Raw genomic sequence first — 5,130 nt, forward strand, 5'->3', positions numbered from 1 at the left:
TTTGTTAATATCGTAGTTCAAAATCGATTTGTTGTTTATACATGACATATCACTCTACTTTCTAGTTTTTTTTTTGATAAAATGTCAGTCAACGTCAATCTATTGGTATGATCATGTTGAACAGAGTAATTGGCTATACTCTTGGCAGACTTGTTATCACAAAATAACTTTATTTGGACTTCACGATATATCACACGCACCATTAGTCATAGCTCTGAGTTCCGCTTCAGCATTACTTTTGTCTGCAACATTTTCTTACTTCTTCATGTGACGAGGTTTTCTTCAAATAAAGGTGCAGTAAACCAAAGTACATCTTCTATCAAAAGAATGAACCTACCTAATATCTGTCTGTCTAATTTCCCTCTTTAATTAACAAGCCTTTCCCAATGCCAAGTAGTTGGTTGAACTAAATTATCGAGCTTTATTATCAAGTTCATGAATTCTTTTTAATTTTAATATTTATAAACTGTTAAAAATAAATACATCAAAATTTGCAAGCTCTCAAATAAAATAATTTGTGGTCAAATTCGGCTCAAAATTCAAACAAGTTTGAACTCGGGTTGAGTTTGATAATTTCGAATTCATGTCTTTACTATTCAAACTGTGGCGCTTACATATTATTATACTCGATAAGGTGTCTTCTGAAAAAAAAAATTCAAGTCAAGTTTGAGGTATTGAAAATTGGGATGATCATGATGCGGTTTAAGAGTTTTCTTTAAAAAAAATCGAAATGAATTGGTTTTTTAGGCTCAAATCCCCAATAGTTTTATATGATAAAATCTTTTTTTTTTAATTGATGATTAATTTTTTGTTACTATAGATATAAATAATGGCTAATTGGCTATGGCTAACCCCACTCTAATGCCATAGTTTGGAACCTTTACTTTGTGTCGTTCCAGTATTATAAATTTATAATAGAAGTGGGTGCTGGGTAAGATTCGATCGATCCCTTTGTTAGGGTTCAAATAAGTGCAATAGTTCTTCTTAATGGGTAGATAGATCAGTGAGTGGTTAGGTTGTTGTATAGTTTAAAATATTTGTATTGAGTATAACATCAGTTATATTTTTCAGTAAAACAACAACTGTTCAATCTACAATTGGTATTTGATCTAATGTCAAGTGTTTGATTTCCATTAATTATCAAAAAGTACAATTATTGGGAGGGGTTTATTGTGGTGTAATAATGACCTCTGTTAGGTAAAGCAACCGAAATGTGACACTTGAGTAGCTGTATGATTTAAAAGATTTTAGTTACAACGTTACCATTAGCTATTATTTTTGGTAAAATGACATGCAGTCCTACACTTGGTAGTTGGTACCAAAAGCTATAACTGAAAGTAACATTGTGAATCAACTATTTTAAATCTTACAATAGTCCGAACGTCACGTTTCAATTACTCTACACATCAGAGACAATTATTATACTCCAACACTTTTTATATAATTAAATTATATTTAAACTTTGTACATACATTGTGACTCGCCATGTAGCCATAGTCGCTAGAAGAGTTTTTAAATTTATAAAAAAATATTTGATCAATAAAATTTGTAAAGAATGTGCATTAGCACGATATAATGATTTTTATTTTACTAAAAGTTATAATAATCAACGTATCGAACATCACGTACAAGTAATTATTATTATTCAAAGAGTTTTACTTTTAATAATGATATCAACTTGAAATCAGACCACTATCAAGTTTAAGCATGTCAAATATGATTTATACAATGTGATTTATCTGATCAATTTAATTTATGGACTATTAGATTGATTTTTTGAGTTTATCCAGAACAAACCACAAATAGCGGTTACATGTTCTAAGATTAAAAAAATGAAAAAAAAAATGACTCTTTGTGAACGTCTGGAAAAAAAAATCAACCTACGTAAACCACATGCATGAAAATTATTTTAATTGCTTAATTGTTTTATTTAATTGATTTTAAATGATATCATGATATTTATTATATGATTAAAGGTATGATTGCATGATTAAATGATTATATGACATGATTTCATGAAATTGAAGGATTTTATCCGAATATTCGATAATAGGCAGGGGAAAGGAGACCGGGGACGACCAATACTAGAATAAATATTTTTCACTAAATATTTTCAAGGCTTCCTAATATGATTAAAAATGATTTAATTTTTTTTTAAAATATTAGAGTTTGAATTATTTTACGAGTCGAGCTCAATTTTTCCTGGGAAGCCGGTTTTGGGCAAACAAGGAGTTTTAAAAGATTAAAAATATTATTTTTGGGAATGTTTTAATTAAATAAATGTTATCGGGTCCAATTTAATTATTTAAAGTAGGCCCAATTACCCTTAAACTTTCAAGCCCAAAACCAAAGCTCATTAGCATGTTGATTAAGTTATTAATAAGGACTCATAGGCTTTCTAAACTCATTATTCAGCCTTGAAACAGCCGAAACACATAGCGCACACACACCTTAAAAATCGAGATTTTGAGGAGGAATAAAAGCTTGTGTTTTTCGTCGTCCGGTCGTCATACAAATCATATTATGCATGATTTAATTGTTTATGCATGAAAAATATGAGTGTTTGAATATTTTTACGATAGATCGTATATTTTCAAAAACACGACGATTCTACGTTTATATGAAGAACGTTATGAACCCAACGGACACGCTCCCAACACATGATAAAATAAGAATGGAATAGGAACAAAACATGATAAAATTCATTAGAAAACAAGGTTGGAACCATGGGATCAAACAAGGAGAAGGAACAAGGGTTTGTTTGGGTTGCACTAGAATCATGGACTCGATTACTATGCAGGGTGCAAGTGGGTTCGACCAAGGCTGGCTGGGGCTTGAGGGGGTCATGGGAGAGGGCCTGGTAGAGTCCTAGCATGGCTAGGACTCGGGTATGAGAGCTAGGGAGGAGTCCACGAAAGTTGGGACTCTCCCCAAGCACTCCTTGATCGGCTGCTGTACAGGGGGCTGCAGCTCGTTAGGGAGTGGACTAGATGGTCTGGGTGGTTGCTCAGGGTGGTCCAAAGAGGATCAAGGAGGTTCGGGCTTGTGGGTGGCTCGAGCATAAAGTCCTAGTCGAAGTAGGAGATGCATAGGCTCAAGGGCGTCGCACAGGCTGCTGTCTCGTGATTCAGTGGTTCGCGGCAGGGGTTCACGGGCTTGGGCTAGGCTTGGTTGGCTCTGGGCTTGGTCTAGGGTTGGTTAGGGTCAGTTTGGCTCGGTGGTAGCTCGGCTGGGATAGTCCTAGTGTCACTAGGAGGCTATAGGCGTGAGTATCAAGCCATGTGCAGGTTTGGGTTCGGTTCCAAGAGTGTTTGAGCAAGCTAGGGCTAGGTTCTATGGGCTGAGCTTGGTTAGAAGGGTGCCTAGATAGGTTGGCTCGGGTTTGGCTTGCGGTGGCTCGACCGTGGCTCGAGTAAATAGGGAGATGGCTCGGTGGGTTCGGTTAAGGGTCATTATTTCGAATTTAATAAAAAAAAATTGGAACCATGGGTCCACGGGTGTGGTTCATGGCTCACAAGGGTATTTCAGGTAATAAAAATGTTATGTTAAAAACTTGGGAAGAAAATAATGAGTTCTGAGTTTATTGGGGATTTAATCGCCTCACGAAACCTTAATTAAAGAATTAATTGAAACGCCTAGATTTAAGCGAAATAAAATTATGGAAAATTATATTTAAGCTTAAATATATATTTTGAATAAGCCCATATCATTAAAAGTGAGAAAAAGATAAAATCGAGAATTTTTTACGTCTAGGGACAAAACGGTATTTTTTATACTTGAAAAATACGCAAACACTTGGCAGTGTCTCAAAGGATCATAATGCTTGTTAAATGATATTTTATGTTTTAAAATGATGATTTTGATGAAAATATGTTATTTTATGATCTATGATAAAGTTGTGGAATTTATACTGTTAAAAATGCTATTTTTGGAAATTTATGATGATTTATTATTTTAAAAGAAAAGAAAAAATATTTTGAGAGATGTGAATTGACTGTGACAAATGATATATGATTTTGTGGAGATGACGTGAGGGTCAAGGCCCCAGAGGGATCCCATATTCGGGCCAAGGCCTCAGAAGGACCCCGTTTACGGGCCAAGGCCCCAGAGGGACCTCGTCTATGGGAAAAGGCCTCAGAGAGACCTCGACGATCGTATTTTTATGGTGGAGCCTAGTGCCCATCCCCATGGACCATGTGGAGCTGAAGATTGATCAGTCGACCAAAAGATAAAAGGTAGTCACTTTCAAGGATCAAACTTCACTCAAATGATAAAAGATTGAAAGTTTTACAATTAAAATGATTTATGACATATGATTTATGCTTAAAAGCTTTTTATATGATTTAATTATGCTTAAATGATTTATTTATACTTAAATGGTTTATTTATGCTCAAAAACTATTTTAAATAAAAGTATGATTTTTTTAAATGCATGTGAATTTATTTGTATTATTTGTTATCCATGTTTAGAACGTGCTGAGTCTTTAGACTCACTAGGTTTGTATGATGCATGATTTGATGATTTTATGGGAGACGCTGACGATTGAGTGGATCGAGTGCAGCAGTACACATCCGAGGACCTTTATGTTTATGCACTAGCTTGTTAGATAAATTATTTAAAAGATTTATGTTAATGATTTTATTAGAGATAATTTTATGTTTTAATTTATTGATAGTTGATCTTTTTAAAGGTGAATTTAGGAAGTTTTGGTTAGTTGAGGATTTAGATATTTATTGTATGCACTTGAGATTTAAATGTTAAATTTTATTATTTATGAAAATGTTAAATTTATTTTTAATTAATATTTTCGAGTATATTAGTTAAAAAAAAAAAAGAAAGAAAATAAGTGGTCGTTTCACTTTGATTTTTGAAAATTCCTAGGGTACAAATTTTTAAAAATTCAATCAAAATTTATGTACTAACAGTCTTACATGAATGTCTGGAAACCATGCCATGCCATTCATATCCATGTAATTAATATATTCGGATGACTACCAATAAAGATTATGGTCCCACAAAGCGTCACATGGCCAAGTTGAATAATGTCGTTGATATTAATTTCCAATATTATTGGACCACGTTTCCTCAATTTTAAATTAATATTTAAATTAAGTAATATTATATATAAT

The sequence above is a fragment of the Primulina huaijiensis genome, chromosome 2, assembly GCF_012295235.1.
Source record: "Primulina huaijiensis isolate GDHJ02 chromosome 2, ASM1229523v2, whole genome shotgun sequence".
NCBI classification, from domain to species: domain Eukaryota; kingdom Viridiplantae; phylum Streptophyta; class Magnoliopsida; order Lamiales; family Gesneriaceae; genus Primulina; species Primulina huaijiensis.